The sequence below is a fragment of the Mastigoproctus giganteus genome, chromosome 1, assembly GCF_048544385.1.
Source record: "Mastigoproctus giganteus isolate SK-2022 chromosome 1, ASM4854438v1, whole genome shotgun sequence".
In the NCBI taxonomy this organism is placed as follows: domain Eukaryota; kingdom Metazoa; phylum Arthropoda; class Arachnida; order Uropygi; family Thelyphonidae; genus Mastigoproctus; species Mastigoproctus giganteus.
The window spans coordinates 67,772,475-67,795,530 of NC_143575.1; the positions used below are offsets into that span (position 1 = coordinate 67,772,475).

The 23,056-nt window shown below is 37.2% G+C and overlaps 1 protein-coding gene across 1 annotated transcript in view; it reads right to left on the reverse strand.

The window, feature by feature from the left end:
* The window catches only part of LOC150090872 (uncharacterized), a 108,097-nt gene that overhangs the window by 51,340 nt on the left and 33,701 nt on the right, over positions 1–23,056 (reverse strand). The gene's annotated exons all lie outside the window — the stretch shown is intronic.

Consider the following 23,056-nt stretch of genomic DNA (forward strand, 5'->3'; position numbering starts at 1 on the left):
TTTCATTGTTAATTAAATTATACTTAAATGGAATCATGACCCAAACTAGAGCAGCAAAGCAGCACACACAAAGTAGCGGTAGTACTGTGGCTCGAAGGAGAACCAAAGGGGACGATTCTCCAACACATCAGTCTAAAAAACAAAATGTGTGAAATGTTTACAGAACTGTCTAGAGCAGGACACGATCTAGCCAAGGGGATGTCTTTGTGTGTGCTTGGTGCAAACTCAGCATTCTGATGGCATCTATGAGAGTTTGAAATGTAGGGTATATGCCGTCGAAGAAATTAATGAGAATCATCATGTAACAAGTAAATGCATGGGCTGTGTTAGGGTAACTAGAATAAGAACAGATGCATGTATACTTGCATGTACACCAGTGCTAGAAGTATAGTAAATAAATTTGATGAATTTGAAGTGCTGATCAAGACATCAAAGGCAGATATTGTTGGGATATCAGAGAAAACCCCAAGAGGGAGTATGGGCTTGACACACCTAGGATCCCGAGCTGGATATCATCATTCTTCTCTTTCTTAATGATTCTCTTCTATTTCTTTCTCTCTCTCTCTCTCTCTCTCTCTCTCTCTCTCTCGGTAACTTGAGGATTTTTTGGCTGGTGCAGCATAAGGAATGTAGAAATGGAATTTGGGTAGTACAATGTGTACAGGAAGGATAGACAGGATAGGAAGGGAGGAGGCCTAATGACTTTGATGAGTATAATAAACAACTGTACAAAGAAATGGATTGGGCCGGAAAATCAGTGTCTTATAATGGGAGATTTTAACTTCCCAGATATTGACTGGAACTTAGATTGGTCACTCGCAAGATAGCAAGAATTTGTGGATTTATTGGAGGATTGTTTTCTACAGCAACATCTTCCAGGGGTAATCAGTGGGAGTAATACTCTTGATCTGATTATCAGCAGAGATTATTCTTGCATTAAGAATTTGCAGTTAAAGGAACCACTAGGTGACAGTAATCACAGTGTACTGATCTGGGATTTACTTAAAAATGTAACTACTGTCAAGGGTAAAGGGAAGGGTTTTACTTTCATAAAGGTGACTAAAGTGGTCTCAGAGACTTTTAAATTCTATACAGTGGGATCAACTGATGATGTTACCAATGGTGAATTCTAAATGGGAATCCTTCAGAGACTTAATCTTGGAGGCTACTAGGGTTTTCATACAAAACTAAGAAATATTTTTCAAAGTTCAGGCCTAAATGGATGTCAGATGAATTAATTAGGCTCTTGGCAGAGAAGAAAAATGCATGGGATGCATATAAATTATCAGGCAACACAGAAGCCTTCGGCAGATATAAGTTAGTCTGTAATCAAGTCACAAAGGAGTTTAGGCAGGCAAAGGCAGAGTACAAGAAATCTTTGGCAAAGGATGCAAAGAAAAACAGCAAAGAGTTATTTACTTATGTAAACTCTAGAAGGAAGGGGATGAATCAGATTGGTCCACTTAACATAGATGATTCGACTATTGATGCTCCTGCTCAAGTAGCTGATAAACTGAATGAATATTTTGCATCTGGCATCCCCGCCCCTTGAATAACTCGTCATTCACATGACGAGTTATTCAAGGGGGGGGGGGTGCCAGAAGTTTATCAAACTCTAACAGGGAGCTAAGTGATTTTGTAATAACTGAGAGCAAAGTGGAGGAGAAATTATTGAAGTTAAACATAAAAAAGGCACCTTGTGTGGATGGAATCTATCCAGTTATATTAAAGGAGACAGTGAGGGAAGTTAGCAAACCCTTAGCCATAATTATGAGAGCATCCTTAGATTCAGGGGAGGTCCCCATGGACTGCTGCCATGTCAGCAATAGTTTTGTCAATGATATACAGAAACTTGGCTAGCAGGGATAAGGAGGTGATTATCCCTTTGTATAAGGCTATAGTTAGCTGCATCTTGAGTACTGTATTGAGTACTGTCTGGAGGCTTCATTTTAGGAAGGATGTGGATCTGCTGGAATCAGTGCAGAGATGGGTAACCAGACTGGTCAAGGGAACAAAAGGGTGCTCTTACCTAGAAAGAATTCAGTTCTGCAAATTAGTGTCTCAAGGCTAGGCACTGGGGAGAACTGAATGCAAGAAGAGAGGAATAAATTCAAGTTGAGGAAGGATGGTTACAGGACAGATGTGCAGAAGTTTGCCTTCAGCCAGCCGGTGGTTAATTGTTGGAACAGGCTTCCATCTGTTGTTGTGGAAGTGGATGGGTTGAATAAATTCAACGAAGAACTACAGAAATTCTTGAAGGATATAGATGTGTGAACTGTGAAGCTTCTTTTTTTTTTTTTTCCTGCTGATGCTATATAAAGTTGCTTTCTTGCATCATTTACATTAACTATTACTGCCATCTTCTTATGGTAAAAATTCTGGTTTTAAGAAGTATGACAAAAATGTTTCAATAAAATCGTAAATTTCAGAGTGAACAAAATGCATTACAGGACTCTCTGGGGGGATGTCAGATAATTTATTAAAATGAAGCAATGTACCTCTATAAATATTTAAGTAACACATATTTCTCATAATTTTTAAATAACAATATTAAAACTGCATCCTTTCACTTTTGATTTGAAGCTGATCATTTCTGCTTTTGTATTTGACTCAAGTATTTCAATAGACTTTATTTGCTCTTTAGATATATCACATTTATCATACGCAGCACTGAACACACAGAACTAACTAGTTCTTTATGTTTCCCTTGCTCCTCTTCAGTCTTGGTTTTTTTTTTAGGAGCATTAGCAACTAAGGCCATATTGCTCCGGGGATATGCGGTGGTCATTTTCTGACCTTTCCGCATCCTCCGTATTTAGTGGTGACGGGCTCGAACCCCGGTCTAATCAAGAAGCGCGTGCTACGCACTGCGCTCCTTCCCACCTGGCTACGGAGGCGCCCTCCTCTTCAGTCAAAAACTAATATAATACATTATTAAGTCATCATTCAATAAGTTCAGCCTCTCACAGATCACAAGTATTTGCAGAAATATATTTTCTGTTGGTCTGAGCATGGAATTTTTTTTGAAATTTAATTTTGAAATTTAATTTGTACTTTAGAAAACAACTGCTAACATGATTTGAGAATTGCGGGAAATCTCGCATAACATGGTATTTTTGAGCTTCTGTGCTGGGAAAATCCTGCTATTATGTTGGATGTAATTTTCAAAGTTTCCATTCCTTTTTCTGAATCCCCACTGTTGACTCACTAGTCGTCGCCTTCATGGTACTTTTCTAAAGCACATTTCTGGAGGTCGCTACCATAAAACAATAAAAACAATTTTGCACTTTCCAGTTTATTGGGCTTTTCTGTTAGTGTAATCAATTATAAACGAATAGTAAACTTTATCTTCTTGCATTTGCTATAGTTGAATATTCTATAGCATGAAATATTCAGTCATATAAAAAACATAAAAAAATTTTCAGAAACTCACTACTCCATATCTCACTTGTGTGTATCGTGTTTGTTGCAACTTGTGCATGCCTTGTTCTTTGTTATTAATTGCTTATCATTTTTACTGTTTTAAAGTTTAAAATTTTACAACAAAAATAAAAAATGTCAGTGAACAGAAATATCAGTTAGTTAGTATGTACATAGCACAGTATTTATGTACATATTAATTAAGCTATGTACGTAAGCATAAATTTGTTTTTATTTTTCTAACTGGAAAATATTCTTCCGATTTTCATGTATCATTTAACTTTGTTAATTGGTAAGGTAATAAAGTTCAATTTCTGCTTTATATCCAAGCAGGAGTCCAATGCATTTTGTTCGGAAATCCCTGGGTTCTATGCTATTGAACTTGAGTTTTTTTGAGACCATAAAAAATTATGACTTTGAAGTTTGAGACTTTTAGAGAGCAGAAGGTACACAAAATCTAGATGCTGCAGAAGAGATTGTGCTTAGCAGCAATGAAGAGGAAGAAAATTAAATGAATGTACATTATCCGACATATAAGTATTACAGTTTGTAAGGTAAGATGTTTGTGCAGTTATTACTATTTAAGTTACTATTATAAAAATAGTAACTTAAAGGGGGGGGGTTGTATTTTCATTAGCTTTTGAAATGTAACCCCCCCCCCCTTTTGTACTGGTTCTTAGTCCCATATAACACGATTTCGCATTACACAAGATTTTGTAAGAACCAAACTACCACGTTGTAGGAGGGTTACTGATATTTAGCTTGTCAGCAACTTGAACAGAATCATGAATACTTATGCCATTCACATCTAGTGGGCCAATGTTGTTCATCCCTTATGTTCTGGTATTAACATAAGCAAAGAACTCTTTACTACTTTTCTTTGCATTCTTAGCCAAGGACTTCTCATAACTGCCTTAGCTTGCTTAATTCCATTAGTAACCTGACTGCAGTCTAGTTTGTACTTGCTGTTAGATCACATATACCCTGCTAATTTAAAATCACCCCACATATTTTTCTTCTCTGCCATTAGTTCCATCAGTTCATCTGACATCCATTTAGGTGAACCTTGACCTGCTATACTATATTAGTATAAAATGCTTACCAGCTTTTACAATTACTTCTCTGAATTCCTCTCATTTAGAATTCACAGTTGGTAACAACATCAATTAGTTACCAAGACCACTGTAGCCACCATTATGAAAGCAAAATCCCCTCCACTTACCTTTGACAATATATAATGATCACTGCCACTCAGTGGTTTCTTTATCTGGATATTCTTAATGCATTGATTCTAGTGATAAATCATATACGATTTATCATAAATCATATGGCTCCTCTCCACCAAGCTGATGTAGAAAACAGCCATCCAATAAATCCAGAAAATTTCTGCTCCTATGAGAGACCAACCCATAATTTCTAGTCAATACACCTAAACCTCTTTTTACGTGATAGATACGTTCCTAAAAATTATGCATAAAAAGAACTACTGACTCCATAGAAAAAGTGAAGATTGGTTCCAAACCTGAAATATAAGCAAAATAATGAAAAAAACAAGCATTAAATTCATTAGGATCATAAGATTTTTATTTACATTTCATGGAGAACACACATCCATATAATGAATTTTAATAACTTTAAAAAAAAAAAAACATTCATTTCAGTTGTTTGCTAAGGATTCTATAAAAAAATTATGTTATTCGCTATCAATTTCTGACAATAAACGTGAAAGCTTTCGTTTTCGTGACACTGTAATATCACTAGAACTACTAGATGTGGTATTATCATCATCGACTTCTGCCTCAACTTGTGGAATTCTTCTTGTCATGTCGTGAACAAAAGTACCACTAGTTGTTTCAGTAGTTTTAGGCATGAACTCAGTTATTAATCGCTGTGTTGATGCTTTAGATAAGTCGTGATATAATTTTCTGTATGAAGACATTAACAACTTAAGCTCACATGAAAACTTCCCAGCACGTTCTTCATTTGGATCATGTCGGGCAAAATAATTGCCTAAATTACTTGCCAGTTTAAAACCTTCTTTAATTATATCAGCAGTAAAAGAAGGATTATCCTGATCATTATCATTAACTTCTTCGCTTTCAGGAGTCTCAGAAACAATCTCCACTATTTCGTCTTCGCTAAGAGGTTTATCAATTAACAATTCTTCGATATCTGCCGACGTAAGATCATCGAATCCTTCTCCGCCAATTTCACATGCCAAACATTATATTTGGGAATTCTGCAGTATGATTGAAGGGAACAGGAGCATTCTCTTTAACACATGCGGGCCAAATAGCATTCCAGCATGCATTTATAGTTTCTGGTCTCAATTCAGATAACAAAAATCAAACCTGATCAATACAATCCATAATTGAAGAAGGTCTCATCCATAACTGACAGTGTTTCATCATCATTTAGCTTGTTCAAAACGAACTGAAATGTTCGTCTGACATAATATGTTTTAAAAGTCACAATTATACCCTGATCTAGAGGTTGTAGCAATGATGTGGTATTGGGAGGCAGAAAACAAAATTGCACATTTGGGTGTTCTATGGCAGGATGACTAGGTGCATTATCAAGAACAAAAAGCACTTTAAATTCGGGACACTTGTCATTCAAATAGAGTCTAACTTCTGGCACAAAATGTTGGTGGACCCACCAGTGAAAATATCAATGGTCACCCAAGCTTTTTTTGTTGGCCAACCAATGAACTGGCAATTTTTGAAAATCTATGCCTTTCATTGGCCGTGGTTGAGGTGTATAGAGGTTGAGGTGTATCTAGTAAAGAGGTTGAGATGTATCTAGAACAGCGTTTCCCAACCGGGGTCCATAGAAGCTTTGAGGGGGGTCCACAAGAAAAAAATTGTATTTCGGGGGTCCATAATATGAGCTAAGGAGTTCATAATAAAATATTATAAATAAAATAATTTGTTAGAAAAGTCCAGAAATTCGCAGTTAGAAGATACTCTTATTTTCTGGAACCTTCTTTAGTTGACGCAAAAACAAATTTCTTTCCATAGAAAATTCTCGAAGAAGAAAACATGTTTCAGTTTTATCAATTAAAATTTTCAAAATTTGTAATTTACATTTTTTATATTATATTGGAATTGTTTAATTATTAACTTTTACTAACCTACAAATAAATATTTCATTTAGGAATATTACATATGCATAAATGGGGGGTCCACATACGTAAAGTTAGGACTCAGGGGGTCCACAAGCAAAAAAAGGTTGGGAACCCTTGATCTAGAAAGTTAACATTCCCCATTATAAGACTCCAAAGTGATACTGCACATCATAATCACTTAAGTTTCCGAGGACCACGAATACAGAATATCAACAAAAAAAGAAGTGATTTTCTAAAGTTATTCCATGTCCAAAAGTATTACAGCAAAATAGTCAACAGGAACATCGGAAGGGTTACCATCTCTACCTTTATCAATAATTCTCTTCCATAGTAACCAAGATAATCCCACACTGTATATCTTGTCATCTGACAAGACCCACAACAAAGCACTATTCAACAGCACTCAGCCTTGAAAGTCTGGTGATTCAAGTAAATCACCCAACTTCAAAGGCTGAGCAGGAAACAATACTGTGACAACCCTGATGCAACAGCCTGCAACCAACACATCAGACCTGAGTACTCTAACATTTGCTTGCAACACACACACACACACACACACACACACACACACACACACACACACACACAGAGAGAGAGAGAGAGAGAGAGAGAGAGAGAGAGAGAGAGAGAGAGAGAGAGAGAGAGAGAGAGAGAGAGAGAGAGAGAGAGAGAGAGAGAGTGCAAACCAGTTGATGCCTAGGCAGTTTGTCATATCCAATCCAAAGCACCTTCTGAATTCACTGTTTCAGGACAAAAGTAAATTGTACTCCCACAATGTAGTGTAGTATGTCTTATCAGATTAGTAATTCCTACATTTATTACTAATCCATCAACTCATTTTAAAATGAGACTGTATAGCATTATCACCAGACTAGGTCAGTTAATATAAATAGCCAGTGAGACACAATTCAGTCTGTACATTGCCACAAAAAATTTACAGCCAGCTGTCAATTGATTCCAATATCAACTGCCACAAATAACAGCTATAATGTAGTTGTAAACTTCGATTCTACAGATTAGCTGATCAGAGCAATAAATGGAGATTTCTTTAGCGTGTCTTATATGATTTACCTTAATCCAAGTGTCTCAGCTTGGCATGGGTGCCTAATTCTAAAACAAAATTTACTGAACTTTGTCATAATCGGTGCCGGTATGAGAGTAATAATGACTAATGTCTTGGGCACAAGAATTAAGGATTTCGACCCTTCACCGGTTGCTATGTATCTCTCAGATACATAAGTCATATCTTTCTTTGTTTCTTGGAACAAGATGTAGCTGCACACGTGTGTTTCTCAGTAGTTCCCTACATTGCTTCTGGTTTCCTTTTCCTAAACCTTTTGGTTTCGATTCAGTCTGCTGTTTGTATCTGTGAAATACAGTGCGACTGTCTGCATTGCTTTTGATGGCTGGGATGGATTGCTTATATCCAAGTAATACAAATGATGCCAAAATTATTAGTGCCCTGCTGTTTTCTGAGAAAGCAAGTGAAAAAAAGCATTCATGACAGGACAGAATCCGATGTGGATTATGTTGAAACAAGAGAAGACAACTCAAAGAGTACACAAAATACTACATCAGAGGAGAAAAGTTGCAACAAAGTGGACCACACTGACAGTTTTTTCATAGGAAAGGATATATTGACAAAGGGGAGGAAAGTAAAGAGATCAATACAAATTTGCTGCAGATCTCAAAATCTTCTAACAAAATTTCCTGGAGTTATTGGTCAAGCATGAAATGCCAGCATCCTTTATCACAGAGAAAATTTTAGATAAAATTGTTGAATACACAAATCAGTACAGCCACTCCCTGACTTATGTAATACTTGACTTATGGAAATTCGACTTTACGCAAGTTTTTGCCAGCCAGTGCAAACTTTAAAAAAAATTGTGGAAACATAATTTACATGCCATAGGAATAAATGCAGGTAATCGTGAAATTATCATGTGAACCCAATAACACATGTTTTTTTTTTTGGTAATTCGTTCCAAGATCTCAAAAGTTGAAATTTTTGCTATGTAAATAAGCTATTTATCTCTCTAAAAGGTCATTTTTATAATGGAAATTGCACTACACTTTCATTGTTATCATATGATCCGTTATAAGAACCAATTTTGAATGCCTTTGTGATATTTTTCTAAAACACATTTCTGGAGGTCACTACCATAAAACAATTTTCACTTTCAATTTTATTGGGCTTTTCCGTTAGTGCATCTAATTATAAACGGGTAGTAGTAAACTCAATCTTATTGTATTTGCAATAATACCAATAACTGGAATTGTGTGGATTTTTACATTATTACGGTGAAATGTGTTCCCCCCCTTCACTGAAATCTTCAATCATATAAAAAACATAAATAAATTTTCAGAATCTTCTCTTCATTCCTATTTACTTATTACAATTATGAAGGGAAAGGGACCAACGGAAAGTGCAAGTGCTGGCAGTGATAGGAAACGAAATAAAATTGATTTAGAAATGAAGATGATTAATTAAGAAGTACGAAGCAGGACAAAGTTTGTCATCTGTTGCACGGAAGTAGGTCTCACTGCTTCAACAGTGAATACTATTTTAAGGGACAGTGCACATATGAAAGAACACATTAAAGGATCAACGTATTTCACCGGGCTAGTCCACCCCCAATAGTGATCACAAAACAGCGTTCAGGTGATATATCAATGATGGAAAAGCTATTAATAATATGGATGGAAAATCAGATTAAGAAGTAAGTGCCCCTGAATCTAACAGCCATTCAAGCAAGAAGTATTTATGAAGATAATGATAAGTACAGCAAACCCCAAGCCAAGTTCGTGGCAAGCAACGGGTGGTTTAGTAGGTTCAAGCATCGTGCTGGTTTCCAAAACATTAAAGTATGTGGTGAAGTCGCCAGTGCCGATTCTCCAGCTGCAGAGAAATTGTGATGTGCTGGAAAAAACCCCTTTAAATCTCCTCAGCCCTCAATTTCTGCACGGCATGCTTATCATCTGGAGAGTTAATTCTGGCAACGATGCTCAAAAGGTAAAACTTGCTGACGTTATGCCTGTCTCCTCTCTCTTTTTGTAATTTTATAATTTTGAAATTTTTGTAATTTTGTACACTTTTGTAATTTTTCCTGCGCATGAGATAAAAAAATTTAATAATTCTATTTACATTTTCATCATACATTTCTTTTTTGCTTCTATCAAATTGAGCATGCATAGTTGTGAGTGCAGAATTTCCCTAAATGCTTATTTAGGGAAATTCCGACTTACTAAAATTCAACTTACATAGCATTCCACAGAATGCAACCCTTACATTAATCAGGGAGTGGCTGTATATTCAAACTGTCCAGTCAAACTGCAGCCATGAAAATAGTTAAATAATATTTCAGAATGCCAAATTTACAGACAAAACTGAGATAAAGCTTTCATTGGCCTTCTATATTTAGCTGGAGCACTTCAGAGTAACAAGCAGAAATCGGAAGAGTTATGGGGAACTGACAGAAATGGCAATGAAAAATTTCGCTTAGTAATGAATCAGATGTGCTTTATACATCAGATGATCTTATACATCAGATGTATAAGATTTGATGATCAAGCAACCAGGGATGAGAGAAAAAAACATGATCACCTCGCCTCCATTTGGAAATTTTCACCGAATTTGTAGAAAGCTGCAAGACGTGTTACTCTCGAAGTCAGAATCTAACTATTGATGAGAAATTAGAGGTCTTCAGAGGAAAATGCGGTTTCAAACAATATATACACCTTCAAAGCCCAACAAATATGGACTCAAAATATATGCCTTAGCACAGGAGTTGGCAACCTGCGGCTTGCGAGCTGCATGTGGCTCATTAACTTTTAGCCCACATGAAGCACAATTTGAAATGGAAAAAAAATCAAGGATTTGTGGAGTGCAAGGCATTTGCCTTAAAACTGAAATTGAGGAGTTGGAGAGGTAAAAGGCTGATCTTGCAATTCTACATAAATGGATGGCAATAGAAGAGTTGAAAAAGAAACACCAAATTGTGTTCAATGCGTGGAGTAGCTTAACGGACACATATATAAATTTGAAAATATTTGAGTTTGGACTTCTCAGTTTTTTGTTCGACAAATTTCTGCGAGCAAATAATTTCGAACATGAACTATATTAAAAATAAATCAAGAAACCGTCTGAACAATGCGAGTCTCTCAGCATGTTTAAAGGTAAAAGTAAAGATAAAAGTCACATTAATTCGTACCTAATTGGATTTTTGTTACGTTAAATAATATTTCAGAATATATATACAGTAATACCCCGACTTACGCTACCCCGACTTACGCGAACTCGGAGTTACGCGGTTCTTGATTTTTTCGTTTGGCAACGCTGCCGCCCACTATCTTCAAGGTCGTTTTTCATATGTTATCGATATACGGTGCGACGGCGGAGAATGAGAGCGAAAGATGAACAAAATTCAACTTTGCTGCTTTTATGTTTTTTATATCAGTGAAGGGAAAAACACATTTCACCATAAAAACGTAAAAACCAACACAATTCCAGCTATCGGTATAATCGCAAATGCAATTAGATCGAGTTTACTACCAGTTTATAACAGATTTCACTAGCAGAAACGCAACTGGATTTTTATTGTTTTATGGTAGTAACCCCTAGAAATGAGGTGTTAATAGTGTATCTCTGCCTTTATGGTGTTGTTTATTCAGTTGCTACATGCGCGCAGCTTTGTTTATGCGTATCAAGCGTGCCTCCTCGTTTTGTAATTGCGCTTTATTCCCTAAAAATGAGTAAAATACTTAATTAAAAGGTGTGAAAAGGAAGCGTCCTGATGAAGACACTGCAGATTCAGTGAGAAAAAGAAAATCAATTATCGATAAACAGAGGCGGACTGGGTCAAAAATTCTTACCCGGGAAAATTTATAGTGGCCTCATACTATGGTTTATGGCCAAAATCACACTGGCCCACCGGGGTTACACTGGCCCCGGTAAGGCTTATGGCCAGTCCGCCTCTGTCGATAGAGAAAAAATATGAAATTGTGAAACGCTTTGAGCGAAATGAAAGACCATGTGATATTGCACGTGCTACAGGCCTAAATGAAGCAACGGCGAAAAGCACATGACAATTGCAAACTTGACAGGTTGAAAATTGAAAAGGGCTCAATTGTAAAGGGCTTAAAAATTTTAGAAAACATAGACTCCAACGAAGAACGCGTTATAGCTACAAAGCAAGGAATAAAAAAATTATTAGCTTGCTACGAAGAAATTCTGCGTGAAAAAAAGAAGGCGCTGTGTCGTCAGACGAATTTGTTAGATTTTATGAAGCCATCGACATAGAAATAACTTTTTAACGTAAGCCATTTGTTTTTTTATACATATTTTGTATTAATATGTATAAAGAACTGCAATTTTATTAATATTTTTCTTCTGAACTAGTGTTTTTGTTAGTCCTTGGTCCCAATTAAGCAAAATTTATATGTATTTATATGCAAAGTTGTACCCCGACTTACGCGAATTCGCCTTACGCGATTTTCGTCGGAACCACCTATCGCTTAACTTTGGGATATTACTGTATATTTTTAATAAAACACCTTCTCGCTCTATTCCATTTCTTGAAAAGCTTCCCCACCCCTCCCCCCAGCTTGAGCTGAAGTGCAGCTCATTAGATTCTCTTTTTTTTTTTTTTTTTTTAATCAGATCAAAAATGGCTCTTCACTCAAAAAAGGTTGCCGACCACTGCCTTAGTAGATGCTAGGGTGCTGTACTCTTACAATCTTGAAATATATGCAGGGAAGCAACCCAAAGGTCTGTACCAAATCAACGATAGACCAGCTGATGTTGTCAAAAAATCTAGCAGAACCTATCCATGGGACTGGACAGAACATTACAGTGGATAATTGGTTTACAGATGTCAGTTGGGTTATGGAACTCTTATGTCAGAATGATAAAAAAGAACAAACCGCAACTCCCAGTAAAAATCTGTGTCAGCCAAGGGTCAGCCTGAAAAATTGAGTTTGTTTGGCTTCAGGGAAGCAACAACTGTTTCTTATGTACCAAAGAAATCAAAGAATGTCATTTTGATTTCCTCCTTGCATTTTTATGATGCCATTGAATATGAAACACACCAGAAATTGTAACATTTTAAAATGCAACCAAGTCTGGAGTACATACCATGAATCAGATGTGTGCAACTTACAATGTGACATAAGCTTGTCGACATTGGCCAATGGTGATATTCTACATCATGCTAAACTTTAGCGGAATCAATGCACAAGTGATCTACATACGAAATTAAAAGAAAGAGCCGCAGACTCTTCCTCAAGCAACTTTCTGCAGAATTAGTGGCTGAGGAACTTCATCAGAGGAGCCAGGTCCCTCAAGATGTAGCTTCCTTTCAACTAAGGTTACAGAGTACTGAGCCTTCCACAAGCACAGAAAGGGAGGCCATTTGCAAATGGTGCATTAATTGTTGGCAAGCAACAAAGAGAACCAAACTGACAAGGTATTGTCATTCTTGGAAATTCACATAAATTGTAAATAATACCTCTGCTTAAAACCAAATAATCTTAATCTTATAAAACAGCATAAAATATAATACAGTGTACAAAATAAACTTCAAACACTAAGGAACACGATTTTCTAACAGTTAAAGAGCCATTTCTACATAATAGATAATTCAAGAGTTATGTTATGCATATGCACTTCTTATTTGTCGCAGGCTACAATACGCACTCAAGTTCGTCCTGAGGCAAGTCAAACATCTACTTTATTATTTTACCAACAGAAGTCAAAATATTTTTTAAAATACAGTAGAACACCATTAATCCAGACCCCGATGATCCAGACTTTCTGTTAATCCGGAATGGATTTTCAATCAGGGAAAAAAGTTTTAACTATAGAAAAAAAATATTTCTGTTCACTGACATTTGGGAGGGGGTTTAAAATTTAATACAGTAAAAAAGATAAGCAATCAATAACAAAGAACACTGCAAGCACAAATTGCAACTAACATGATACGTGCAAGTGAGAACGGAGTAACACGTTACAAAACTTAAAAATTAGGAATGAAGAGCACATTCTGAAAATTTATTTATGTTTTTGATATGATTGAAGATTTCATGGAAGGGGAAACACATTTCACCATAATAACATAAAAACCCACAGAATTCCAGCTATCGGTATTGTCGCAAATTCAATAAGAGTGTGTTACTATCCGTTTATGATATATTGCACTAACAGAAAAGCCTAATAAACAGGGGACTGCTAATTGTTTTATGGTTGTGATCTTCAGAAATCCGACCGGACGACCACGTGGTATGGTCAGAGACAATCATAGGATAATCTCCAGTGCTGGCCTATTCAGTTGACAGCTAGCACTGTCCACTCGTACACCTTACCTCAGTTCTTTAGCGTTTTTTGTGTTTTTATTTATTTTATATTTTTGTGGTTTTGTGTTAACAGAAGATGGCAACAAAAAGAGTGTTACCATGTCGATGGAACAAAAACTGAACATGCTTTTTCGCATTGATAAGGAAGGAAGTTTAGTCCATGTATATGAAGTGGTAACTGCCCACTGCACTGGATAACAGCTTGTTTGTTACTTGGTTTTTAGGAGCATTAGCAACTAAGGCCACATTGCTCCGGGGATATGCGGTGGTCATTCCCTGACCTTTCTGCATCCCCCGTATTTGGTGGTGACGGGCTCGAACCCCGGTCTAATCAAGAAGCGTGTGCTACACACTGCTACTCCTTCCCACCTGGCTACGGAGGCGCCCTGGATAACAGCAAATGTGATGGTGCACCGAAGCATGTGATCAGTGATGGGGAGGGGGATGAATCATGCATTCTTGGAAATGACTCTCCAATCAGTCACTCAGCTATTGAATTCAGTTGAAAGCTGCCGCCAGCATTGTTCACGTGTACACCTTACCTGTTTTTTACCTGATGTATTGCTTTGTTTTTACTGTATTTTTATTTTATTTTGTGTTTTTAATTGTTATTTTTTTGTGGTTTTTTTTGCAGTTTTGGGTTAACAGAAGATGGCAACAAAAAGAAAGAGTGTTATCGTGTCGATGGAACAAAAAATGAACATGCGTTTTCGCATTGACAGGGGAAAAAGTTTAAAAAAGATCACTCTCGATATAGGGGTGGCAAAACTAACTGTTTCCGATTAGGAAAAAAATAGGAAAGCAATTGAAAACTTTTGCGCAAAAATGGTGGCCAAAGACAGCTTAGGAAATAGAGCTACCATTAAGCAGGCAAAAAATGAAAATTTCGATGAGGCCTTATACTTTGGTTTTGTCAAGAATGAGAGCAAGGGGTTCCTCTTTCAGGCCCAATCCTTTAATCAAGAGCTCTTAGCCTTAATAAAAAGTTAGGAGGTGACCCTTCTTTTACTGCAAGTTTGGAGTGGTTATCAAGGTGGAAAGAGGATTGTGGAATCTGACAGCTCGTAATTACAGGTCAAAGTTCTTTCTGGTGATTGCTTTGCAAGCGAAGAATTTTAAGTACAATTTCTCAAGTTTATTAGTGAAGAATGTTTAGTTCCATCCCAAATTTTTAATGCTGATGAAACTGGTTTATTTTTCAAAATGTTACCCAAAAAAACACTTGCCTCAAAACTTGACTCTTCAGCTAAAGGACATAAATCGAGTAAGGAAAGAGTGACATTGCTTTTGTGCAGTAAAGCGTCCAGGAATTTAAAGTTACCACTGTTAGTCATTGGAAAATCTGCTAAGCCCCATGCTCTTAAAAATGTGAACTTAAATGCTCTCCCAACTTGAACTTAAATTCCCTCCCAGCTAAGTACACATCATCCTTTCTGCTGCTCTTGGAACAGAGAAGTTTTTTCTGATTTATTTTCTGCTTTATTAGTTTAAATTGACATAGTAACTTATTTTCTAGAGTAGCTTTATATTCCTATTTATGGTACTTAAGTTTAAAGTAACTTAGAGATTTTGTAGGTATTACTTAGTATCGGAAAGGGTATCAAATCCATGTGTTTACCGTTCGTAAAGAGCCGCCATTGTTACGGGAAAATTAATCAGTAAAATCTATTAATCTTGTCGAACTTCATTGGCAATTAAATTGTACTTTTAACTATACATATAACCACTTAGGTTACGTAACATAAATAATTAGTAAAAATAAATAATTAATACATAACGATACGGAAGTTATATAAAGGGATTTCGTAGATAACACTCGTTACTGAAACAAATATTTCATAGATAACACTCGTTACTGAAACATAAATATTTCGTAGATAACACTCTTTACTGAAACATAAATATAGCGTTATAACTGTGTTGGGATACAAGTTTAGGATTTAATTTTATACTGAAATTGAAATTTTATTGAAAGTAAATCGAAATCATGACTCAAACCAGAGCAGCAAAGCAAAAGGCTCAAGCTAATGGGAATGCTGTGGCTCAGGGGAGAACTGAGGGGGGCAGTTGCCCTCTGAATCACAGCCTTTTAAGATGCACTATTTGCTTGATGTTTGCAGAGCAGTCAGGTATGGGACATGATACTGCCATGGGGGATGTCTTTGTATGTGCGCGATGCAAGGAGTGTAAGGAAATCAGGCGACAACTCAGCGTTGTTATGGGCCTATATGAGAGCTTGAAGGACAGGGTGGATGCCCTCGAAGGATTAAAAGTCAGGGGCCCATCAAGCTCTCAGCTGCCCACACCAATGCCAGAGCTTGCACTTGGTCATCACGCAACACAGCGGCAGCCCCCAAGGCAGAATGCGCTGGTCCCAAAGGAACTAGTAGTTGCTGGTGACTATTGTCAGGGAACATGCTTTGTAAAAAGGATAGGTAGAACAGGACCAGGGTATGTCTGCCAGACACAAAGGTGGATGACGTTGTAGAGCGGATATCATCTTTTAAGGGCACAAAATGTGATATAGTTGTACACGTTGGCACTAATGATATTAAGAGTAGGAGACCGGCGGAATTACTTAACAAGTACAGGTCACTGATGAAAAAAAGCCGTGAATTAGGGTTGAATTTGAAAGTGTCTGCAATTCTGCCCAGACACGATAGGAGGGAGTATATGATGAGAGCCCTGTCGATCAATTCGGCCCTGGAAAGATTGTGCAGGGCTCAAGGGGTAGAATTTTTTTCAGCCTGGTCTGTACTTGTTAACAGGAGAGAGTGCTTCTACAGGGATGGAATACACTTAAATAGAAAGGGTGCAAGAATGTTTGCTGATGCTATCGAGGTAGTGTTAGGTGGGTCGGAAAACTGCTAGATTGGGGGGATACAAGGACTAATAGATTAACAGTAGCCACTGGCAGAGGAGAAAGTGATTCTTGCACTGCTTCTATTGGAATGAGCAGCAGCCTGGAAAATAAGATGCAGGATATTACAGAGACTGCTGGGAATCATGGGGGTACAAGTAAACACATGGGTTGTGTTAGGGTGGCTAAGAGGATTGTTTGTTTGTTATTTGGTTTTTAGGAGCATTAGCAACTAAGGCCATATTGCTCCGTGAATATGCGGTGGTCATTCCTGACCTTTCCGCATCCTCCATATTTGGTGGTGACGGGCTCGAACCCCGGTCAAATCAAGATGCGTGTGCTACGCACTGCTGCTGCTCCTTCCCACCTGGCTACAGAGGCGCCGGCTAAGAGGAAGAGCAGGTGCATGTATACTTGCGCATACACCAATGCTAGGAGTTTAGTAAATAAATTTGATGAATTTGAGTTATTGCTCAAAACATCAAAGGCAGATATTGTTGGGATTTCAGAGACGTGGTGTCACACAGATATAAGGAATGCAGAACTGGAATTTGGGGAGTACAATGTCTACAGAAAGGATAGACAGGATAGGAAGGGAGGAGGGGTTATGCTATTAGTTAAGAAACACAAAATCCAAGGAAGTGAAGCCAGTCGACATCACTGGACAGTGCAGTGTTGAGTCAGTCTGGTGTGACATAAGCATTGGGAGATCAAAATTGAGAGCAGGAGTGTGCTATAGGCCTAATGACTCTGATGAGTATAATAAGAAACTGTAAAGAGAAATAGAGTGGGCCAGTAAATCAGAGAGTCTTATAATGGGGGATTTTAATTTCCCAGATATTGACTGGAATTTGGGGGCTGGTCACTCACTCACTAGCAAGGCTTTTGTGGATTTATTGGATAATTGTTTTCTACATCAGCATGTTCGGGAGGCAACTAGAGGGAGTAATACTCTTGATTTGATTATCAGTAGTGATTCTTCATGCATTAAGAATCTACAGATAAATGAACCACTAGGTGGCAGTGATCATAGTGTTCTGAAGTGGGAGTTACTCAAAGAGGTAACTACCATTAGGGGTAAAGGGAAGGGGTATTGCTTTCGTAAAGGCGACTACGATGGACTGAGACAGTATTTAAATTCTATACAGTGGGATCAACTGATGATGTTACCAACAGCAAATTCAAAATGGGAAGCATTCAAAGAACTTATCTTGCAAGCTACTAGGCTTTACATACCAACTAAGAAATATTGTTCAAGGTTTAGGCCTAAGTGGATGTCAGATGAACTAACGAGGCATATGGCAGAGAAGAAAAATGCATGGGATACATACAAATTAACACGTGACACAGAAGCCTATGATAGATACAAGTTGATCTGTAACCAAGTTACAAAGGAGGTTAGGCAGGCGAAGCCAGATTACGAGAGATCCTTGGCAAGGGATGCGAAGAAAAACAGCAAAGAGTTCTTTACTTATGTAAACTCTAGAAGGAAGGGGATGAATCAGATTGGTGCACTTGATATCGATGGGTCAACTGTTGATGACCCTGCTCAGGTAGCTAACAAACTAAATGAATATTTTGCATCGACATTCACACATGAGGAGTTATTCAGCGAGGGGAATGCCAGAGGTGTATTCAACTCTAGCAGTAAGCTAGAGAATCTTGTAATACCTGAGAGTAAAGTGGAGGAGAAATTGTTGAAGATAAACACAAGAAAGGCACCTGGGGTGGATGGGATCTATCCAGTTATATTCAAGGAGGCAGCAAAGGAAGTAAGCAAACCCTTAGCCATAATTATGAGAGCTTCCTTGGACTCAGGGGAGGTACCCATGGACTGGAGATGTGCAAATGTGACCCCAATTCACAAGGGAGGATCAAAGGCTGACACAAGTAATTATAGACCTGTGAGTTTAACTTCTGTTCCCGGAAAATTAATGGAGGCACTGGTTAAAGAAGCACTGCAGGATCATCTAGACAAGACTTCAGTTATAGCTCGGACACAGCATGGTTTTGTTAAGGGGAAGTCTTGCCTGACCAATTTGATTGGATACTATGATGCAGTCACAAAAGAACTGGATGCAGGGAATAACTTTGATATTATATACTTGGATCTTAGAAAGGCTTTTGATACTGTTGCACATGGAAGACTGCTGCACAAATTGGAGCAGTGTGGCATTGGAGGCAAATTGCTGCTATGGATAAAGGGGTGGTTGAGGGGGAGAAGACAGAGAGTGGTAATCAATGGACACTGCTCATCGTGGACTAATGTTATTAGTGGAGTCCCTCAGGGTTCAGTATTGGGTCCTTTATTGTTCTCTGTATTTATAAATGATATTGATGATGGTATATCAAGCTTAATGTCCACGTTTGCAGACGATACGAAGGTTGGCAGGGTTGTCAAGGACACTACTGACACTATGCTGCTGCAACAGGATCTGGAAAGGTTGAGCAGATGGGCTGAGAGGTGGCAAATGAAGTTTTGTTTGTTTTGTTATTTTGGTTTTTAGGAGCATTAGCAACTAAGGCCATATTGCTCCGGGGATATGCGGTGGTCATTTCCTGACCTTTCCGCATCCTCCGTATTTGGTGGTGATGGGCTGGAACCCCAGTCTAATCAAGAAGCGTGTGCTACGCACTGCCGCTCCTGCCCACCTGGCTACGGAGACGCCAGCAAATGAAGTTTAACATTGACAAATGTAAAGTACTACATATGGGAAACAGCAACCCCAAAGCAACGTATCAACTCTGTGGTACTACACTGACAGTGGTAGAGAATGAAAGGGACCTGGGGGTGGTTGTGCAGGCAGATATGAAGTTCTCTGAGCAGTGCAGACGGGCTGCAAGAGTAGCTCATGGTGTATTGTCAATGATATATAGGAACTTTTCTAGCAGGGATAAGGAGGTGATTATTCCCTTGTATAAGGCGATGGTCAGGCCACACCTAGAGTACTGTATACAGGCCTGGAGGCCTCATTTCAAGAAGGATGTAGAGCTGCTGGAACGAGTACAGAGAAGAGCAACAAGATTAGTGAATGGAACAAAGGGGTGCTCTTACAAAGAAAGGCTTAAGTTTTGCGAATTACTGTGTCTGGAGACTAGGCACCAGCGAGGTGATCTGAAGAGGTGTACAAAGCCTTGAATGGTTTGAGCATGCTCAATGCTGATGGGATTCTTCCTCTTGCTCAGAATAATCACTTGAGAGGGCATAAGTTCAAATTGAGGAAAGACAGATGTAGGATAGATGTGCGGAAATTTGCCTTTAGCCAGCGGGTGGTTGGTAGGTGGAACAGACTTCCCCCTTGTCGTGGAAGTTGATAGCCTAAATAAGTTTAAGGCTCAGCTGGACAGGTATTTCGAATGAACAGAGGGGTGAAGTGGAAGTGGTTATTTTTTATTTATTTATTTTACTTTATTTTTTTTTTTGGCTGATGCTGCATAAGCTTGCTTTCTTGCATCAAATGCCTCTACTAATGCTAATGCTAATAAAAAAACAGCTTGGATGAGCTCATATCTTTTTAAAGATTGGGGTTTTTCATCTTGTTTGTTCCCTAAATTAAAAAATATTTAAGGGATCAAGGACTGGAAGAAAAAGCAGTTTTATTCATTGATAACACTCCAACCCACCCAGCAGAAGAACAACTGAGATCTGGCAACATCTTTGTAAAATTTTTGCCACCCAACGTTACTGCACTATTACAACCTATGGATCAAGGAGTTATAGAAGCTGTGATGCGATGGTACAGAAAGAAGTTGATAATCTCACTGTTAGAACAACAAAGAGGCACTTAAAACAAAAATCAAATTTTATGGATCTTCTTAAAAATTTCAACATAAAGACAGTCATTTATTTTTCTGCTGCTGCTTGGGAAGAAACCGGCAAGACTACGCTTATCAAATGCCAGAAAAAATTTTGGCCTGATGATCCAATGGAAAGATCTGAGGAGGAAATGGATATTTCTTTGGATCCTTATGATGTCAAGGATGATGATTTTGTTTAGTTATTTCAACGCCTAGGGGGTTGTTTAGACATAACAAACATTGTCCCATGGATAATGTGTGATAATGATCTAGGACATCAGATCCTCACTGAGGAAGACATCATACAAGCATGCTCATCATCGTTGCAAGCTAATGAAGACGACAACTCCAATGATGAAGTGTGTGAGGAAACAATTGGTGTGAGTCACACTGAAGCCACCGGAATGCTGGAGAAGCTACTGATTTATTTTGAGAGACAGGATGACACATTAGCGCTTCTGACCTTGAAGCGGTTGCGAGATCATGCGGCCCGAAAGCGAGTTTCAAAATTAAAGCGAAAAACATTGAGGACTATTTTAAGTAAACTTCTCAAAAATAGTTATTTGTTTTGTATTGCAATATTTTTGTGTTTAATTTTGTGTAATATAATGTTCTGCATTAAAACTTTATTGCTTTGTACAGTATTTTGTTTGTTTACGTACCATATTCTTTTACTTTTTATAATTTTTACTTTAAAATATTGTTTTATTAATTTAATATAAAAACCAATTTAGTTAAAATTTTGTTATCTTGTAACTTTAAATAAAGTGGTACATGAAAAGATAGTTTCCAGCTAATTCGGACCGAGTGTGGTCCCATCAAGTCCAGATTAACAGGGTTCTACTGTATTGTTTATTGCATTGTGCACTTCGGCATGATTATATTAAACTTTCTTTTTAATAATCTAAATAGTAGCTCACACGTCATATTTCATAATACAGGTAGTTCTCGACTTTGAGTTAATTCGTTCCTAGCGCATGTTCATAAAGAGAAAACTTGTAAAGTGGGAATTAAATCCCATAGACATAATGTTAAAAATAGGGGTTACATTCTCAACAATGAAATTAGTTAGCTAATTAGTTTATGTTTAAACAATGATTGATTTATCCAAAGAAATTAAAACATAGCCTGTAAAATCAAGCAAATTGTAGTAATAAAGAAATTATTTATGACTTACAAATTTTAAAGAATGTTTATTCTTCATCATCAACTAAATGCACACTCGTTGATCACTTATTATTGGCTCGGCACTCGGTTTGTTGCATAAGGAGATGTCTTCTTCAGAAATGCTTCAAGAGGCGCTTGTTTGCAAGATAATCTTCTATTTTCTTTATAAATTTCAATTGATGCATAAGCATTTTTTAACGGAACGCACAAATTTCAACTAACGCGATTTGCACGGAGCAACAAGTTTATGAAGTTTAAAAAAAAAAAACAGGAATGAAGAGAAGATTCTGAAAATTTGTTTTTTTTATGCGATTGAAGATTTCAGTAATGATGAAACACATTTCACCATAATGCAAAAAATCACACAATTCCAGCTATCTGTATTTTCGCAAATACAATAACATTGAGTTTAACTACCCGTTTATAATTGCTTGCACTAACAGAAAAGACCAATAAACCGGAAAGTGCAAATTGTTTTTATTGTTTTATGGTTGTGACCTCCAGAAATGTGCTTTAGAAAAATGTCACAAAGGCTTTCAAAATTGGTTTTTATAACAGAACATATGATAATGATGAAAGTGTAGTGCATTTTAGTGATTTGAATTGGTAACTAAAACAATTTGCACTATAAAAATGACCTTTTAGAGAGTTATATAGTGAAATTTTCAACTTCCGAAGTTGTGGAACGAATTACCAAAAAACAATGTGTTATTGGGTTCACATTATGACATTTTCACGATACAGTGGTGTCTCTGGAACGGATTAATATCATAAAGCTGGATACACTGTGTTGTTTAGCTATGCGTGTAGTTTGAAATGCAGTATTTATGAATGTTTAACATTAATTTTTTGCAATTAATGTTCATATTTTTGATTTTGTTGATACTTGATACTTTGAAAAAAAAAAAAAAAACCTCGTAAACCCGGGAACTCTTAAAGCGAGAACTGCCCATACAAGAATGATCATAGGCATTTCTTTCTTAAACATTATGGTTTGCTTACTCATATGTCTCTTCTTCAATTCAAATATACATAATTTAAATTCATTTAATTAAAGCAATACTTTTTCTATTGTAACAAACATGTAAAAATGTTTTTTTTTTTTTTTTTTATACTGTTAAGTATGATTCCGAGTGGCTCAATATGCATTACCACTTCTTATGGAGAAAGGTACAAAAATTACATACTGTGTTATATGCCTTAAATTAACTTTTTATAGGGAACCAATTGTTAAGATTTTGGTAGCACATCAATGAAGGAGGGTTGTACTTTTGACTAACTGCAAAGAGCAGAAGGGCAAACTTCTAAATAGCTACCTTGAGCACAAATATACC